At 39.3% G+C, this 21,328-nt stretch overlaps 1 protein-coding gene across 10 annotated transcripts in view; it reads right to left on the minus strand.

The window, feature by feature from the left end:
* The window catches only part of TBL1XR1 (TBL1X/Y related 1), a 117,996-nt gene that overhangs the window by 44,047 nt on the left and 52,621 nt on the right, over positions 1–21,328 (minus strand). For 3 of the 10 annotated variants that reach the window (XM_056358364.1, XM_056358361.1, XM_056358362.1), the window contains one exon: positions 7,150–7,453. The exons of the other annotated variants lie outside the window; for them this stretch is intronic. The gene's annotated coding sequence lies outside the window, so the exon portion shown is untranslated. The remainder of the gene's footprint in view (positions 1–7,149; positions 7,454–21,328) is intronic. 10 annotated transcript variants of the gene reach the window in all.

Below are 21,328 nucleotides of genomic sequence, written 5' to 3' on the forward strand. Positions count from 1 at the left end.
GTTGTTTTCTTCCTGTATGAAGAGCACGACTATAGCAAAGACTGCTACCAAGCCAATGAAAAGCGTGTGTACAGAAAAATAATTCAGTATAAACTGACATTAAATGAAAATGTAAGTCTCTCTCTTGAACTTAAAGCCATGCGAGCTCAATGCACGAATAAGGCCTTATTTTTAGTCTGTCCTGTGAGTGCAGCGTAATTTCTGGTCTGCTTCTCCCTCCGTTTGCATAAACCCAAATGTTACCACTGAGATACTTGATCTGCTCACTACGATTTATTCCCTCTAATCCCCCTATTTCAAAGACCATCCAACCAACAAATGTCACCAGCAGAACTGAAATCCAAGTAATACATTAACAAAATAAGGGTTGGTTCATCTGCAAAACCAAGATTTGCTTTTCCATTTTGACTCTGCAAACAGCACCACTTTTTGCCACAGCTGAGAAAAAACACGACTAACAGGAGAAGTGACTTGGAATAAACCAGAGTCTTGCATTGAAAAATTCATGTTGCCTCTTAGAATCACTCTAGAAGCGTAAGCAAATCTGACTGCATTGATTGCTAAACATTTCATTATAATTCAGAAGCTTACACACAGTACAACCAAACACAGCATCAGAAGTTAAACTGACAATAAATCATTTATCGCATGCAAAGTTTAAGAACACAATTCACTGAATAATATTTATGATCACAAAGTAAACATGATAAAAGTGCTATTTCCTTGATAACAGCAGACAGTAATTTCAGAACAAAACACAAACACTCATCGCAGAGTTAAGACTTCAAAACCACTAACAGCTCTAATCCGACCAAAAGGGACTCTGAGCGAGATTGTTCTGATACGCTAAAATGTACACAGGGAAGTTTGAGTACTATGGAAGTTTAGAAGTCTCTGGGTCATAACCATAATCAAGGGGAAAAAAAAAAAAAAAAAAAACCCAAACCAAAACAAACCAACCAACCAACCAAAAAACCAGGAAAATTTTAACCTGTAAATTTACAGCCCAACTAACATGATCCATAAAGCTCCCCAGGTAGATGACAACCAGACATGGATTAAAATGCTATAGAGATAAGCAAAGCTTCAACAATATTGCATCTTCAAGTGTAACTGTACTAGTAAACATTACTTGTTAGCAAAAGTTATTCCAGGTTCTGAAAAAGAAACTATGAAGTTTAAGATCTTTATCTGTAAAACATTCATGTTCTGCTTTGACTACCTCAAGGCAACGTCCCAAGCAAACAGGCATCTTCTCTTCCTCATCCACTGTAATTTCCGTAATTCATCCTTTTAACGACTTAAGAAGTCGTGTATTCCCAGTGCAGAGGATATTTTCAGAGAGCATTGATGATGCTCAGAAAGTCTTACATTTGACTAGCTGCTGACAGCACATCAAGGAAGCAGCAGTGTGTACATCTGTATGAGCTTCGGTACACTGAGGAGACAGGTTTCTGAGCTTTATTGTGTTGCGCATTCTTCAGATGAGATGTCTTTCAAACACTAAATGAAAATGACGCAGGAATTAAAGAACTGGAGCTAAGTGACTTGCATTTCCTGTTGTCCCATTATTCTTTATGCATGGAAGACAGGCTTTTTTCCATTCCTTCCTTTCTTTAGTATTTTGCAGCATACCTCCAAAAAACTGGTATGTATTGCTGTTTTTTCATAGACTGCTTATATACCGCCTATCACATGATATTACTTGTATACATTTCTATAAAGTTACTCGGTCAGACTATTTTGGAAACAACACAATGCAATTCTCATTCTTTCTATTTGAGAGAGAATCCAATTCTTTGGCCTGATCATAATTCAAACTGCTTGGCCTAAAGCCTTCAAGTTTTATTTTTCTCAGTGAAGAAAATCAAACACAGGAATGATTTTTACCAAACTGGAAGGCAGGAGCATTTCATTTTTTAAAGGTTGCTTCTACTAGTCCTGTTTCACAACTGGTGTTGCAAATGCTACAGGCACTACTTCGCATACTCATTAAAAAATATCTCTGGAACTCTCTCTCCTGAAAAAGCAGCCTTCAAAATGTAAGCCACTCAAAAGCACTGCAAAGCTGGTCTTCTTTCTCATTCCTGAAAATCCTCAATTTTACCATTTTAAAATGTAGTAAATATCTTTTTCTGCCCCCTTGTCATTCTACATATAATCTCGAGCAGCTTACTTTATGGCATCAACCATTATCACTGTCACCGTTCCCAGAGCAGAGGGCTGCTACATACTTCGTGCCTGCCTCTGAATTCATGACCAGAGGTTCAACCCCACCACAAATACAGAAAACGAGCAGCCTTCATCTTTCCGTTCACCCCTGTTAAGCCAATGTCGCCGTGTTCTCCCAGGAGAAAAGTGTGAGAGTTGAAACACCGCAAGTGACAGCAGTCAAAGACACTCAGAAATAAGGTCTGCCCTCGCTGCTCTTGGGCTGTGAGAAGGCAAGAGCCAAACTGCTGGGCAGTGTCCGTGTCTTGCGGGAGCCTCTGTTCCTTTCAAATAAATATCAAGTGGCACTTCTGGAATGGAGCACACCCCTCAAACTGGGCTTCATCTTACTTGGTATGCAAGTAAAAATAGTGGGATTTTGTTCTAAATTGGGCAGAAAGCAGGTTGTATCATAAGTATGTCATATCTAATTAAAGTTCATATCACTGCAATAGAGACTCACCAATATAGATACAAACATCATTTGGCAGCCACAGTGGTTTTCAAACCTGCAGCTGGAACATAGCTCACAACATGAAAGCATAATAAAGCTACTGACTGAATAGCCTGCTTTCTAGGATTCAGGTATATTTTCTGTTATTTTATAGCACTGTAGTAACACTTTACTAGAGGGAAAGGCAGGTTCTTGGATTTCAGAGATGCAACTCAATGGGTATATGGAGTTACAACACAGATAGCTCTTGTATTCTCTCAGAAGACTTGAGTTAAAACTCTTGGCTTAGGTTTGTAGTGAAAATAAGAAGGTAGCATTAATCTAGTCACCACTTACTCATAAATTACATTGCAAAACCCCCAAACCTTCATTTACTTAATAGGAGCCCAAGAGATTGTGGAGGCATCTGTCAAAACTAACAGCAAAAAGAAGGTGCCTAACAAAGTCTTTCAAGTAGCAGTTGTAACGTACGTATAATCTACTTATGGAGACAAAAATCATCTTGGGACAGATGGATTCACAAAGCCAACCAAACAACTCAAACCGAGCTTACCAACCCCTGTGGTTCTGCTCTATGGAAAAGATTTTCACAAGGAAATATGATTCTATTTTTCTCCAATTTTGGAAGCACTGCAGCTGTGCATTGCTTAATAATTTAGTTTATTAAAGGCAAAAGGACTGTCAAAATCTATACAAACTAATTTGTCGTGCAGCAATTTTACATTATTGGAATCTTGTTATAATCTGACTAATGCACGCTATCGCTTTCTAACCATGCTTATAATTGGTTTCTTGGCTGTACAGGCCTAAAGACAGTAATCCAAAACATCTTCCAATTACACTGAAAAATATGCGTGTTTGCAGAAAGTTACATTACTTAATTTTCAGACTCAATGGGCCTTTAATAATATGAGATTAAAAAAATGTTTGCAAAAGGACACTAATTTCTGGTGCTATTCAGAAAGGTACTTGTTTGTGTAGCAAAATACCATCTTGAGACCTCTAAACGCTGAAGAAACGTACTGAGATACTGAAAGGAACAAGAGACAAACTCAAGAAGAAAAGGTAAACAATCCATTCAGATGGGAAAATGTATTTCAAGTCTATACATCCCAAACCAAACATGAAACCCAGCAATTAAAAGGTTCTGTACCTCAATGTTTATGTAGGTGTGACAGTTACTGAGGAACTTAACTCTTTTAATTCCAACACACGTAACTGCCTATTGCCCTTGCCAGCAATTCTTACTGGGGCAGCTGAAGTTCCTTGAATTTGTTGGTAGATCAGCAGCAGTTCAAAACACAAGAACTTTGTACAGGAATTATTGCTTAATATTCCCAGAGCACAGAGTTTGACAGATGCTTTCACTGCAGTACCAGGATTGGCATACAGGTAATTTTTAAGATGCTTAAAGAGTTGTGGCCTGCTCTATTAGGCCACAAATATAGCTTTGACAAATACAGTTTACTATTTTTGATAGAAAAGATTAGGAAGTAAATATTACTAGGACAAGCGGCATTGCCCAGGGGCAGATATGCTTCTTAGCAGAGGAGAAAACATTGAAGTTGCCACTTGAAATGCAAGAGAATTTTTGTAAATTTTTAACATTAGAGGTTAGGGGTTTTTTAAACTACTACAAAATCTTAAAATTTGTCTATAGATCTTGGCAGATTAAGTGTGCACCTTGTGATGGATTCTCATTATTACAGTAAAATCAACAGGACTACATTACATACAGGTCAACATGCAATAAGCACATGCATAGATACAATATTCCCCGAGTCACATGGAACTGAAAGTAAGAATAAGGACTGTCATGCAAAGAGTCAGAAAAATATACGGGAACAAACACTGCAAAACAAACCCCTGACAGTCACTCCCAACATGCCTCACACTGACTGTGAAATGAGAAAATCATGCTTCAAGTGTCCCGCAGTTTAAACATGGGCCTCATTATCTGCCTACATACACAACTCCCACCACAACAGGCAAATGCTTTAGCAGTGTCCGTCCTTCGACCACTGTGATCTGGACAAACACTACCAGCCACATTTCATCAATGGAGAATAACTGAACCTTAAGCACTTCTTGAAATGGCCTGGATCTCAAGTGATGGATGCTGGAGACACCAGCCTCTCCAGTTAAGCTCGCTGCATCAGTAACACAAGTTGTTTTTATGTTGGTTCTCTGCCCAGAGCGGTACTGTGCATGGTAAAATACATTAGAGCTAGAAAAAAATAACACCTTAAAACTGAAATTGTTTAATATCTGCAAGGAAACAGAAGTAAGAAGCGTGCTCCAGAGATTCTGTCTATCCTTAACTGTTTCTTTCACAACGATGGTGCTATGAACTGTGCTGGAATACATGCAGACACACAGCTTTGGGGAGACCGGCAGCAGAGAAAAAATATAAACAGCTCCTCACCTTTGGAAGCCCAGGAGGGCTATGAAAGCTCAAAGCCCTGCACTATGCCTCCTCCATCACTGACAACCGTGCCCTCCAACAAGCAAACAGCTGTAGTGCCCTACCCTCCAAAGTACAGGGTATTAAAAGACAGAAAAGTACATCTGCTTGTTGTTAGACGGGTGGCACTAACACTGTTTTCTCCTCACACTTGCAACAAATGCCGAGAAGACCTTAACACAGAAGATACAGCATGTGGTCAAAGGTACTGCTGCTGCTTCTGCTAACAGGTGAGTTTCACATATAACAGCCAGAAGGGTTTCAATCCAGCAATAGCTAGCATCTTCTAGGACACAGTGTAAACCTCCTAGGACAGCTAGCTCAATGAATGATGTCAACCCTTTAGATAGCGGGGAAAAAAATTTTTTGTTCCCCATGAGTTGAGCACTCACAGCAAAGATACTCGCACAAGAGGGACAAGATGCAAAGATGATGCACACAAATTTCACAACCAGCAGTCACAGCCTGGGGTATCGCAGCACTGCTCTATCCAGTTTAGCGGAATGCATTTTAAAATGTTTGGGTATGTCACAAACCAGATTTAAAAATATCAAACACATTCAAAGTATAATGCATCTATCACATAATCTCCCTGCCTTATTACAAACTCATTTAAGAATTCATTAAAAGAACAAGTATCACACACTTACCAATTTACAAATGAGTCTAAGTGCGAGACAGAAGACAGGAGGCAAGGTGATTAGGTAGAAGAGATATAAACCTATGTTGAAATTTGTCCCATCAGAGCAAACCAGAACATAACATCTCTTTGGTACAGTAACCCATGTGCCATGAGAAGCAGTGTGCACTTGAATGCATGTTTTACTCTGATCCCAAAGGATTAAGCTTCTTGTGAGATGCTCCTTCTTATTTTATTCCTCTTCAGTTTATCTACGAGCTACCCACTTCCAATGGAGGCCTAAAAACTGCCCTGTGTTTTACTTTGTGTACAGGAAAACATATGGTACTGATACTGACTTAAAACTCACAAATTAAGGTGAGATGTAGGCAATGCATCGTTGGCTTTCCTCTTAGACATTGCTTCAAGAGGGAGGCTCTTCTTGGAATAGTTTAACTGCCATTATTTTGATACCATCATCCTCAGAAAGTGGTTTTGAGAAATATGACTGACTTTGCTTTCAAGCTTTTGATTGCAAAAGCATATAAGCATGAATGTTACTGAAGCAAAAGTTTCAGAATTAAATATATATGCAAAGAAGGATATACAGCACAGATGAATAATATATGCCTATAAATAAGCAGAAAAATAGACTTAAAATATCCACATAACTATTAATTAGTTATTAATATTAGATCTCTGGTCTATTTCCCTTCAAATTAGCCACCCACTAGCAAAATGTCAATTGCAAAACAAGAGACTATATTTATAGTACAACCTACTTTGAATTTTGAGAGACACGTCAGCCACTGCTAAATTACAATAGCCCCATTGTGTGCCTTCCTAAATTAACACCTAACTTTCATTACAGGCAACTGTATGTACAAATGTCCGATTCTATTTTAATAGTACGATTACAACACATGAGTTGGTACAAACATTTTTCCATACAGAAGTCTACATGAAGAGAAAGGCGGGGGGGGGGAAGGTAGAGTTAGATAATTCATCGGTATGAAGCTGGGTCAGACATTGGCACAGCCATACCTTAAAAAGGTCCTATGCAGCAGTGATGCTAGGAGGAGGGAGCATCCAGGAGACATAAGAAATTCTTGGATCTGATTTTATTATTTCCCATGCAGAGACGAGCTTTGATTGCTAGTACTACAAGCAACGTACCATAAAATACAATACAACACGCTACTCCATCTTTAGACTGTATTCATACGGAAGACTTGCCAACAAAGGGGAAACAACCTCTCTAACAACAGATCTTATCAATCAGTGGGGGAAGGTGTATGCATCTCTGTAAGATACCCTGCACAAAACCACGCTGGGTCCAGACCAAGTCCCCAGGTGACTGCCAGCTCACTAGGACGGAAGACACATTTTATACGTGGCTACCTGCTGAAATGCAGAGGTCCCTCTGTGGCCTCTCCAGCTTCTCTTCTCTCATGAAAAAAAACACATAGAGTACAATCAGCATGGGACACCTCTTCTCTGCAGCTTCTGCAAGTGACGTAATTCAGGGCTTCTCTGGCAAAACTAGACCATGTTGGAGATTTCAGAGGAAGTCAAAACTCACTGCAGTGAGGTGTTTTTTTTTAAAGAATATGGCCTATTCCACTGAATTTTCTTCTGGTTTGTATTTTGTGATTTCCTTGAACACAGTTCTCCTCCCCTCCTCTCTCCAGATGCCTGACACTATCTGCAGAAAAAGTGGAGAAAAAAGCATCGTGCAGAGGTTCACAGAAGATGGAGAGCTGGAGGGAGAAACCCTGGCAAGACACACTAAATTGTCTCAAGCCTTCTGCTGAGAGAGAAGTGGGACTCTGTTTCGGGTATGTCTGCCATAGAGAGGAAACAGAAATAAGAGAAAGAATTGCATAGTTACAGTTCTCTAAACAAACTTAAGACTAAGGAACATCATCTTCTCAACAAGAGGTGACCTGTGCTCACATTTCAGTGGGTAATAGTCTCTTTTACAGTTTTATAGCAGATTAATTTGCAATGCTCAGGGACGTCTAAAAGATAGACTTGAAGAGAAACACAGCAATCACTGCTGCTCATCTTTCCTCTTGGTATAAAATCACATCACTTTCCATCAGCTTGCAGAAGCATACTTCTAATAATGCCTTTTACAGAACCTCCTTCTACAACCAGCTCTTTTATTCTTGTAAAAAATTAACAAAACAAAAAAAATAACCTCCCTAGCCTTCAGATCTGCACAAAACCAGTGGCCCTGTGCCAGCTGTTTAATTTCTCATGTATTTATGCATACCAAAGTATTTGTACAAAGAAATGAATTGTAGTTGCAACTAATTTTGCACGCTGCCGATTCACCTTTAAATCCATGGGGAGTCAAGAGAATCCTGAATTATTAAGATCGTCATTTGCTATCTGGGAACAGGATTGTCTATGCTTTCCCATTTCCTAAATCTTCCATTTATCTTAAAATTCACTTTAAGACTGTAACTATTAAAAACTAGAGGAATCAAAATTGAGAAAAGGAAACAAGAGCTTCAAGAAGAAACAAAATATGAAGCCAGCTGGGCTCCAAAGCCATTTTCATCACATGGGATATTTTTATATCCATTGTACATTTTATTTTTTCAAGTAACTGTCACACATGTAAGCAGGAAAGCTGTGAGGTACTCACAGGAGATAAGAAAGAAGAGATGAATGTGGTCCCATCCATCCCTTGCTGGGCTTTTCCCTTACATATGCTGAAAATATTTAAACATTAAGGAGATAATTTAAAAATTTTCAGGATTACGGTGGGCTTGACCAGCTAAGTGAAAGTCTCCACTATCAGCAAACTTCATTCAAGCAATGGCTGTGGGCTCCACATGACTTACAGCTATGAATAAAAACTGGAGCCCAGATTTCTGTAAGCAAATTTGCCTCTAGCTGTAACACTGTAATTGATCTCACATCACCTGCTTTATACCAAGCCAAGACCTAGTTCATATCTTCAGATTTTTCTCCTATTCCAAAGCAGATTACTTCAACAGCTTATCTTAAAACATGCAAACACTATCAGCAGAAGGGTATTTCCATTTTAAAATATTTTTTAGTTACACTTATCCTAGGCAAAGCTAGTATTACAGACGGAAGGACATTTGACATGATTTTGATGGTTTAATTAATCTTAATAGAACTAGGGATAGAATTTAGAGGTTTGGGTATGTTATGGAGATGAAGGCAAGTGGTTTTCTGGAAAGTCCTGGCTCATACAGACCACTCAAAAAATCCACAACAAAAACTTCTTTCAAACCACAGAAAAAAGAACAAGCCAATAACAGACACTTAACCCCTACTGCTGATAGATGAACACCCATTTCTAAGTAGTACGTCTTCAGATGATTACTGCATATCCCACAGGCTCCCTGCCACTGCTTAGGGCTGCTTTCCACTAGACAAACCACACCTTTTATGGTCAATCTGGGTGCATCTCCTGGTGAGAGTATTCCTACTCAAAAGACACCAGGGAAGCTACCTTTCCACTGACTTTAACAGAAATAATTCTGTTAATATATGAACTGAATTTAAGTAACTATTACTGAATATTCTATTATCCAACCACAGAAACAATAAATCCTTTACCTGAATTACAGTTAAGAAGGGAGTTAAATCCAATGACCCTGTGCAGTACAGCAAGAAAAGTAGACATGGTTATTCACTCATACAACCTCTGTGGACAAAGATGAGGGCGAAAGCATGATTCAGGCTATGGAAGGCGGTCAGAGGCAGAAGAATGAGTCAGCACTGTCAATGATCACAGGCTTGAACTCTGGCTCCTAAATCTGCTAGACTCTTATAAATGTTATTAAAAATATATCCAAAATGTTACTTTCCGCCCAAGTTGAAGAAAACTCATCTGTCTATTCAAAACAGCAACACTCAAATGAGAAAGAGGTTCACCGTAGATATACCACATCATGTATTGGGGGGGACACACGCTAATTTTGTCAGAAGAAAATTGAGCACCCTTGCAAGTAGTTAAGGGTTTGTAGGGCTTTTTAGACCTATTGTACATTTACATGTACATACTATATTTTTATAAGTGCTAGAAAATTATAATAGCAGATCAATTTTTGTTCCCTTTTATATTGAAAAGCAAACTATTTAAGCACTAACTACCCCCGATAATGCAATTAAAACCTGACCCGATTTCTAGACACAAATGAGCTGCGTTCTTCACAGCATAGCCATACATTTCCAAGTTCATCCCTACTTACCCTGCCTTCAATTCCTTTTCTAACACCGAAACCTCAGGAAAAAAACGAGGCTACTACAAATCAGTGCCTCAGAAGAAAATGAGCAGATATGCACACAGGGGGAGTGGGTGGCAACCCACACAGCTGGGCTTCCATGACTTGTAGAAAGGGAAAAGCCAAACAAGTCTATGTGCAGTTTTACATCATTTCTCTGCACTGCAAAACAGACAGCAAGTGAATTACAAGACTGCAAGGCCAGGATTATATAAAACCAAAAACCTCTGGTAGTCATCATCTTTACTATCCAAGTATAAATCACAATGTGCGTTGATACAAACCATTGTAAAAACTCTGATGTGGTTATACACACTTGGATAAAATGGAGCTGTACAAAAGATCTACAAAACACACACACAGTTAAAAAGCAACACACGCAACAGATCATTTGGGATTTACTCATTTCATTTAACGTTTTTCTGTTCTATTTCAGGCACCTCTCTTTCTGCTCAAGGAACCTTCACAACAATTAAAACCAGACATTATGAACATCATTATTACCACTATTTATTTGAGTAACAGCAGCCTTCAAAAGACCCTTTCTCAAGATAGGGGCCCCATTGTGCTAACATTGCATAAACACATAAGACTTGTTCCTGTGCTGAAGAGATTGTAATCTAACCAGACAAGGTTGATAAAAGCAAAATGTCAACAACAACAACAACAAAAAAAAAAAATCTGTGCAGGACTGTTGTTTGTTTCGGTATATTGTCTTTAGACCATCTGCTACTCTTTCTTACCGACCAAGGTCCTCCAGATAGTCTGTACCACTGCTGCTGCTGATTTTGTCTTCCTAGCACATCCCATTAAAAAAAAAGTTAAAATATTTCCTCTTCTGTGGGAGGCAAAAAACACTGAAAAGTCTTCAAAGATAATGAAAGTGCCGAGATACAGCTCTTCTAGTCATTCCTGAAAGTGCTAGCTGTTTCCAAGTTAGGATAAATACAATGCTGAATATTGCCATCTTTATCTCAATTCATTAACTATGTCTCTGGTCAGTGAAATGGCATATTTGTAGTACTAAACGAGGATTAAATGCTAGCTCTTGGTTTATGTGCAAAAAAAAAATATCTAGATAAAGAGCTATACAGCAGTCTATTCTGTGTTTAGAAAAAACAATTTATATACAGCTAGTAGTGAGAAAATGCAATTTCTCTTACTTACTAACCATATAGCAAACAGCTTCCTACAGACAGGCCCTCACTCAGCCCCAGTGAACGCGCAGAAATACGGGCACTGAGCTAGATCAGAGCCTAGCGAGCAGGGAAGTGTTTTGAGGGAACAGGCTGAGAGGCGAAAGGAAAAAGCAGCAGCACGGGAATAGGCACTTCTCCTGTTCTTGGCTCTGGCTGTTAGGCTGAGTTAAGGAATGCCTTATTAAACAGCTGAAGCTCTAGAAATTTGCAGCCATTATCCTAGTGTGAGGCAAAACGTTACACATGCACTTCTGCCTGTCTAGGAATCTTTCTTCATTCAGCAAATATTTAGTAGATTTCAGATGCCCAAAACAAATGATTTTTCTAAGTGTTACTAAAAAAATCCATACAGCTCCCCTAGATTTGGTTACAAGTGATAAATAAATGCATTTCCTACAGTGAAGTCCATGCTTTACAGATCCTACAGCTACCTCTCTCATTGCAGCTTATTACAGGAGAAAGAAAGCAAAAACCTTTCTTCAGAATGCTCCTTTTTGGAAGAGTTTTTGGCATTCACCTACTACTACAGAAACAATTGTCCCCCTCCCCCTTTCAGTATATTCCTGCTTTTCGACAGCATTGTACTTTTCATTTAACCCAAGATGTCTACCATTAAATTCTCCTAGGAAGACACAGCAAGTCAGGGAATGCTTTACCTTTTGACAGTTCCACTATACCTCAGGAACGTAAGTGATTCCCCCCAACCAATTCTTCAACTAAGCTTCCTAATTATAGCGTTCTTATCACAGGATGTCAACATACGATAGCAGAGGCGCGGGTTTGCACACCGAATTGAAAATAAAGATAGCCACAAAATTACTCTTCAAACATGCTAAAACCAAACACACAGTAATAGTGTACTATTGTTTCTCGACCCTGACACCGTGTGAAGCACGTTGCTTGCGTACACAAGCCACAGCATTATCCTCTGAATTGTCCTAAGTGATACTCGGCTCCCATAAACCATGCAAGGGCTACAGACACCTCTCACTGGGCAGTCACATTTCGCCCACTTCTGTTCCCAGACAGGCCCTTTTATTTGACCCCTAGGCAATTTTCATGGGTGTAGCCAGAAGAGATATGTGAGGCAGGGCTTATTGTTTTTTTGAAATATATAACTACTCTGACATGCATTAATTTTCCAATGGAAGATTCCCAGGGAGGTAGAGCTCTTCAAAATACAAATGACATGCTGCCAGGCAAGAGAATAAGGAAGCAAGTGTGTTACTCTGTGACCTAGACCTCCTCCCGGGATCTCCAAGCTCCTTTCCTTCCCCAGAGCACTGTGCCTACAAACCACTGTGGATTTTCCACTGGATGAGTTATAAGTCACAAAAATATGTGGCAAAATTAACTGCACTTAAGCTGCAATGCTTTTTCTTCAAAAGCAAGCACTGGTATGCTTCCTAACTTGCATAGTTGACACCTTTTTAAGTATATGTCACTTGCCACAACTGTAACTTGGCACTTCCAGTAACACTCTGCTCAGGCTTTGCTGATATTTCCCCACTCATGCATTGTGCAAGAAGTCCCAGATCAATCTTGGGTTAACACAGAACCTTAGGAACCCCCCAAAATTAGTATTTTTTCCATATGTTTGCTATGTATAGATGCCACAAGTTCTCTTTGGTGGGTTTTAGGACTTACATATCTAACGCTCCTTTTCAAAACATTACTTTTGAAGACATCTACGTAACAGATTAAACTCTTTGTCAGATTAGACAAAAAAATTACTCCAAGACCTGCTAGATGCTTCTGAATTTGCTGAACTGTAATGTTTGTATTCATTGTATTGTTTTCTCCCAGGTGACAGTTTCTGTCCCATGTTCCTAACACAAGGACATGATTTACTTCTGTATGTGTCAAACTTCCTCATCTGGCAAAACAACATGGCTGAAAGATGGCTGATGTTCTCTACAGGTTACACAAAATTAGGCATTCTTATCTTTCAAAAACAAAATCTGTTATTCCACAAACTGTGCTCATTAGGAAGACCATGGGGCTCCCTGCTTGAGCCCAATTTGTGTTAACAGGCGTCCATCTTAAAACTAGTGAGGGTATTTTGCCTCCTGTTATATTATGGGAAGATTATCCCAAAAATCTTACTCCCCTGGTGAATGAGATCTGTTTTCCAATTTCCAGCCTGAACACACTCCTTGCAAGATACACACATTTCTTCTTATCCCAGTGCTGTCTTCAATCTAACATAGAAAGCAGTTGCACTCGCTCAAATCTTTATGAACCCTTCACGTACTTAGAACAAGAAATTACATCCACTCTCAGACTTCACTTTCACTGGATAAACCAACCAGCCTCGCACTGTCCTCTTGTGAGATGAACTCAGCTCTTCCTTTGCCATTTCCATAGTCCTCTTCTACACCTGCTCCACTTCATACTCATCCTTCTTGAACGTGGTCTACCAGAGTAGTTCAGTGTTACACATGAGGACTTGGTGGTGCTGCCTTGCACATGAGCAGCATTAACACTTTTCTGTTCCTACTACAAGTACCTCTTCACCTCACCGATTTTATGACTACTTTTTTCAGAGCTTCAGGACACTACAGAAAAGATATTCTTTGATTTTACTGGCTAATATACTCAAGTCTTCCTGTTCCTCCATCATTTTCAAGAGATGAGCACCCAGGTTAGGGCAAAATTCACATCTATCCAGGAGTGCACAGCCACGCATCTTGTGCTATGAAATCTCGGTCCACTTTTTCCACTCAAGTCTTAAAAGCTCATCCAGCTCGTCCTGTAGGATACTCTGTTCCTCGTCTAAACTGACAACATCTCCCAACTTTATGTCACTGGCAAATTTTTTTGCATACTCCCTCTTACAGTGCCAAGTTCGTTAGTGATTATATTAAAGTCAGCTGAAGACCAATTCTTAAGACAACGAACTTCCTTTAGGCCCAGCACATCCCATCTGAGCACAAAACAACGTGACCTCCCCTTAACATGCTCCTTATTCACCTCACAATTCTTCTACAGTATCTTATCAGTATTTTAACAAACAATTTCCGATGAATTACTGGAGCAAGCACCATACCACAGTCTAGCCAGATTAGCCCCAGCATACTCTTTTGTCTAAGCCCAAAAATGAACAACTTTATGAAAGACAGACAACACAGATCCCACTATAAGTGTCCACAAAGACCAGGTACTTAAGTCTTGTCTACTGTGATTCTAAATATAAATAAATATATGTAACTATATGTACACACACACTACAGGGTAGCAACCCTTCCTCAGTTCCCTCCTAACGCAAAGGCAGAGCTCCCATGAACTCCAGACACAGGGACATTAGGACTAAGGTACTTCAGAGGATCACAGTTATGCTATGCCATAACATTAATTCTTCTTCCAAATCCACATCTGACTGTGTACGATGGACAAGCAGTCCAATGAAAATGAGAAGCAGCAGCAGCAGTCCAAGGGATACTGTCAACCTCAACAGGGTAATCCCTGCAACTGCCACGACACAGCCATATTACAATACAAAGATCGGTAGTTTATTTAGTTGGTGTTAGGAAAAAAAGGAAATTCAGTTCAAATACATGGACCACCACAGAGCCAACCACAGCACGCGTGAATAGGAAAGAAAAACACAGGCAGTGCTTGTTGCTGCAGGCTACAAGGAGGTAGGTATGCTGAGAAACCTCAGTCAGCTTCAGCAAAGAGAACAGTGGAACGAAACTGGACGGATCAATGAAGGCAACTTCACAACAGCCTATTCACCACGACTTCCAGCGTGAGACAAAAACTAGGACACACAAGAGTCTGCCTGCTGACTGGGGTGGCCTTTCAGCCAGGAATCTAGTAAACTACAACAGCATAGGAAATATCTTAGTAATAACCAAAATCGAACGATTAATCACAAAAGGATTTTGATTTTAGAAAAAGTTAAATATAACAGAAAGTAGGAATTAGGTTAGTGGAAAGGTATGCCAACAATCTGTTCCAAGCAACATTCACAAAGTAACACAATACTTGTTATTTGTGTGTCATAAAAAGCATGAAAACTGTAGGAGAAACAGCAGTGATGACCTTGCCTATAGAGCAGCACGTCACCTCAGGGGTGCTAATGGTAGCAAATAATAACTTATGTATTGTATCTTGTACTTAGAGCAAAACGCCAGCATCTCTAGTGCTGTTTCCTTTTGCAATTTATGAGGTTTACAGTCACCTCTTCCGTGTCTTTCCTTGGGTTCAAATACCTACTCCTCGGGTTACTTCCCATTTCCCAGATGGTCAGTCCCCAGAAAACATCTTCTGTGCCTCAGCCACTTCGTGGTTAAATCCATTCTGACGGCTCATTAGTAGAATAATTTATCAACTGTTGCAAGAATAGCTGTTACAAATTTGTTTTCTATGTAAATCAGGTTCCGTGCAACTAGGATGGAATTCCAGCCTTTTCAAATGCATTTTAATGTGAAATGCTGACATCAAGTCTTAAATTCATTTGATTATTTTTTCTGTTTATGTTATTAGTAATCAGTTTTTCTGGCACTCTTTTCTGTTCCAGTTTAATCACTCAGCTGAATTACTTGAACTCCTGCTGAACTGCACCAAAAAAAGGAAAATTAACTAATGCCTCATTTGATCTTGTGACCATAAAACTTGTGTTTTCATTCCCTCTTTAACCTCTGACCATCTATTTTTCCCCTTAATTTGTGTGTTATGTACCTGATAGTTTTAAATTTGTTTTATTCATGAAAAAAGAATCCGCTCTGACGGTTGATCTGCCCTCTATTCATTTCAACCACTGCTGACTTTATCCTAGATTCTCATTAATAAGCACGCATTTAAAATCAGTTCCTCATAGTCCATCATATGTGCACGTTATTTGACTCACTGTATTCTCTCTACCAGAAGCACTGGCTGTTTTCACAGGAAGTGTTGACTATGCTAATAGAGAAAACAAGCTTACAAAAGAGTGAAATACCTGATTTTGTAAAAGCTCATTTGCCAGTCTATTACTTTATTATAAAGTCCTCTCCTTTTCATGTTGTTATGATGGACTTGAACTTAATTTATGCTGCTTGGTTTTTCTTATTTTTTGAAACAGTTGTCAAATACCTGAACACGTGATGAAACATTTTTAAATCGCATGCAGACCATAATAAAATATGGTCCACCTACAGCCAAAAGAAATTAAAGGGGGAGATTTCATAACTACCATTAATGAGGACCCGCATTCCAACTAGGCTCGCATTTGACATCAGCACTCCCCATCTGTGTGACTATTAAATTCATGGCTGTCAATCCTACATACATATGCTCAATATCAACCCCGGGAGGATTCAGATGCCTTGTCTATTCAAAAAAATATTCAACAGTTTTTTATATTTGTTCATTAAATAACGGTAAGAACACCACACACAACCTTCATTTACAAATACAGGCGCACTAACGCAGTAACTACAGTCTTTATTTCTATTCATATGGTGAACCAGAGACCTGGCATGTAAGCACAGGCTTCTAGATATGGCATCCATGTTGACGGCCACACAGGTGCAGAGTCCCTGGTCCTTGGTGGCCAGCAGGTCTCCATTTCTCCCAAGTCAGTCAGTCGTATACTCAATATCATTCCTCCCAGCCTACAGACTTGCTGTTGTTCTATGACAATATTCATTATTTCCCAACATCAACACCATTGAAACTAAAGGCAGCTTTTACTTTTGTTGACATGAACCAATACCAACTTTTTGTTGATAAGAAGGAAACCAGGATCAAGATCTGATGATACAAGTAACACATTAACATGGTCTTCTGTGAAATAAGCCCTGCTTCTCTCCACTTGGTAACACTTGTGCTCCGACGTGAAAGAGCCTGTCCTTGGGTTTTCTCTACAACATCCCACTTCACATATGCCTAATATCCAGTTTAATTTTTCAAATATGCAACAAGCTTAGTCAACGTCAAGAATATTTAACACTGTATTTGTAATTCATTCGTATAATGAAGCAGAGAAAGGATCACTGCAGTTTATGTAACTTCACCACGGGCATAAGGCAGTGAACCCACAGCAGAAATGTAACATCTCCCTCTCCTCTAAAGCAGATGGCATGCTGATCAAGTAAGATATAATCTAATGCTAACTGCACTACTGCTATTACCTATTGAACGAAACCCAGTACAAAGCAGTAAAGAGAGAAAAAAACCAAGGCAGGGGAGGTGAAGGAGGAGGAAGACAACAAGTTAAAAAACCTCACAAGAGTAAAAGAGCCGTAACATAAGACAACCTATTGCAGCAGAAACAGCCTCTTTTCAGGTACATTTAAGATTTAAAAACCTAGGAATGGAAATAGGCAAGGAACAGCAATGGCCCTCATCCTGTTCTAGAGGACGTCACCCTAGTTTGAGATGTTTGCCCAGTTCCCTTTGTTCTTGTGATTGCACTGCACTGGGCACCTGCCAGGGGCTAAATATCCCGGCTGCTTAGATTAATTACTTATTTATGATTCTGCCGAGAATTCTTAGTCAAAGCTCATTTCTGAACTGTAAAATGCTTAGAGATCAGCAGTGAAAGTCCTCTGACAAATGCTGCTTCAAAATAATGCCACCACTTCTTAAAAATTTTAAGAACAGTAGTTTCCCTTTCAGTTGATTCATTCAGCAGTGAACTTTAAATAATGGTAGAAAAAGGAGGCAAGGGGTCCTTATCAGAAAGGGATCTTACTACTGTGTTTCTTTATGTAAAGGAACAGAAAATTTAAAAACCCTCCAAAAAATGGATCAGAATGCAGTAGTACATACATTTTTTCACGCTTATCACAGTATGCACCCTACCACACCACATAATTTTTCTTCTATATCACATTATTAGCACTTCCTCTTCAACACTAGGTCAGCTAATTCATGCTGATCCAATAAATAGAGCTTATGTATGAACACTCTGAAATATAATTGTTCAGTTGTAACCAATTATCAGGCAAAATACTTTGCACTTCACCTTCCTTCAATGATAAGAGCACCCACTGATTTCAGGAAGGAGCAGAACAGTCCAAAATTTCAAGTTGTAACTGAGAATAGACTATTTCAGAAACTGCTAGAAATTGGGGGGGTCCCCCCTCTTAAAGCTATACTCCATAAACTGTATAACCCATAGCCTCAACAATAAATTTCATGAGCACTTTCAAGCCCCACCACTGAAAGTACTTTCAAGCCTGGTTAGCTTTATGCATGCAGGTACTCCTTATTTATATCTCAACAGAACTATTCCTACGCTTGAAGTTACATGTACACACATGCTTACGTATTTGAAGAATAAGGGCCCCAGTCTTACAGGATTATTTACATGGAAGCAATTATTCATGTCTCACATGGCCAACATCTTAACTACTGTCAAGTTTCATAAACTCTTGAAAGCAACGTCCCTGTTCTCAGCACAACGAAAACCAACCTTCAGCTTTACTGTCCTTCCAAAGGTCTGCCCACCCGCAGATACTCTTTCCTATATACTTTTAGTTCTGAGAGGACATTCAGCTCCTGTTGAAACAAAGTCAATTTCGTAATTCCAGGCCAAATCCTGGAGCTAGCAGCATGGACCTCCTGCTGCCCTTGGCAGGCACCAGCAGAGGCAGAGCTTCCATGTCAAACCTGACTCCTCCAGTTCCAGATGCAGGCTCCTGCCCTCGCCCCTGCTTGCCTTCCACTGCATGAAACCATTTTAACATACTGGACTGGCAGAAGATTAACCAGGCAGATAGATCAGCACTTAGATGGGTTTAGCCATTTTGGAACCACAGGCTAATCGTTACATCCATTTATTTCTTCAGCTGTCTTCTAAGGAGTGGTAAGGTCACAGGACAACACTATGGAAGGCACCACAAAGGGGTTTGAAGGAAAAATCTTGCTGCAGTCTTGGGGAAGTTTTTACAGACACCTTCCAATCTCTTCACTGAATGCTTTTTTCTTTGGAGTGACTTATGTCCCCAGCTCCTTCAGCGACTCCTGCCATTTCTGGGCTAAATCCACTGGGCAGATAATCACATTGAGCATTGCAGCCATCAAGTTTCCTGGCCTAAGAGACTTGGTCCCTGCAGAGTTGTCCTCCTTACATGTAAAAGTCTCTTTTACATAACATAACAGGTGTGTTACACCTTCAAAACAAAATATTCACCTAAAAGTAGACAGCACTGAAAAGAATGGACTTTGAAAAGGACATTGAAAAGAATGGACACGCCAACTTTGTATTCCCTTCGGGACTATGAGGACATGACTTAGCTGTCGACAGCCCCGTTTTCCTATAGACTAACTTTGTGCTCACCGCCTATCCTCAGACTTGCCTTGTGTTAGCTTGTAATGAATGATAACATCCTCTGTTCTCTTCTGCAAGAGATCTTTTTAACTGATCAGTGTGTTGAACTCTGTCAAACTAACCACGCAGTAAAAGATGGAGCCGAGAACGCAGACATTGTGTTTTTCAGGACGCCTCTCAGAAGGCCACCACACTGCTATTCTTGCTTGATACTTGCACAGCCCTTTTTGGTTCCTGTCAGATCCATCACAGCAAGCTGTCGATATGGGAGTCAAAGTGGCACTTCCCAGCTTTCTGTAAGTTCCTGCTTTTTGCACACTCCTTTTTATACATGTAGATATAGATATATATGTGCATATAGCGATACGCACACACCAGCACACTCATGTATTGCCACACATATTTCTACATATACAGACACACAAAAAGGCAGGCCTGCTTCAATGACCTGTAGAAGACAGAAAGGCAAACTGCTTTCCTTCTAAAACTTACAAGAGAAGCCTTGCAAAGTACGATGGAAAATCTCTCTCAGGTAAGCTACCTATCCCACCACATAACAAGAAAATTAATTTGCTAAAGCAAATTGTGGAAACCCTGACGTGATCTTTTACTTAGGCCAGAGGTCCAAGACTTTCGATTTTTATTTCCAACACATTCATTAATCCTTGTGACTTTGGATTAAGTACCCAGTTATCAGCCTCTAAATGAGCCTTCGAAAGCCTAGAAAATTAGCATTACACATGAATTTTCCTTCACTTAACAGGCCTTTTTTGCTAAGCCCTTGTATCTTTCCTTTGAGACTCTGAGGAACATTACAGTTGACTGGAAGAATGAGAACTTTCACCAACTGAACACAGCCATACTCTCTCTTAGCAGGCTGTATCACAATACAAATGTTTTATTAAAAAAAAAAAACAAAAACCTGCCAACAATTACAACGTTTTTAAGGAGTAACTGATATTTTACCTACGTAGTTATCACTTAACATACCATATATGACGCAAAAAAAAAAGGCATCTTTTAATCACCTTTAAATAGAAAAGCAAAGAAAAAACAAAGAGGGTGTGTAAACTCTGTGTTTTACTCTTTTTTTCTGTGCTAAGAAATGGAACTGACAGTCATGATTAAAAACCTGATCAAAAATGCTAGCATCATTTCTCAAGGGAATCAGAAATTCCTTTCTGATTCAAAGTTATGTATTGAACACAGGTAGCCAAGTTAAACCAAGTTCTGCTTAGGAGAAGAACACAATCTGTTTTTCTCAGGTCGACCTCTGGCCCATACTTTGCCTATACACATCAGAGAGAAAAACAACATAATAAAAACCTATAAAAGTCTTTTTTACTATAAACCAGATTAAGTTATGATTACTTTTGGGAGGATGAAGAATGTGTCTAGCTTGTCTCTTCAATCTACATTCAAACTGTTTCAAAGTTAATTAAGAGGTGAGTAATTGTTTAGAAATCTCTAGAATAATAAAATGTAACAACTTATAGCACAAAAAGCAGCCCTTAAAGAAAAGTGTGGGGAGTATTTCACTTCACTCCAAGTAACACTTGAGAATGTTTTATGATCACTGTAACAACTAGCATGCCCCTGAGACTGTGCAATTCTGAATTTCTAATATAATTTGTAGGGGGAAAATTAGGACAAAATGCAGTAACATTTCAAGTACAGTCTCTCAGTATTTTAAAATTTTATGAAGTATAAGGACTAGGTTAATATGGAATGAGTCATGTTTTTAAGAGAAGCAGTAATACAGACCTGTATTTTAAATCATAACTAGAAACATGTTTAATACAAAATAAAAAGAAATCAGAGTAGCTTTTTGTTGAAAAAAGGTCAAC

Source organism: Falco biarmicus, chromosome 13, assembly GCF_023638135.1.
Source record: "Falco biarmicus isolate bFalBia1 chromosome 13, bFalBia1.pri, whole genome shotgun sequence".
Lineage (NCBI taxonomy): Eukaryota > Metazoa > Chordata > Aves > Falconiformes > Falconidae > Falco > Falco biarmicus.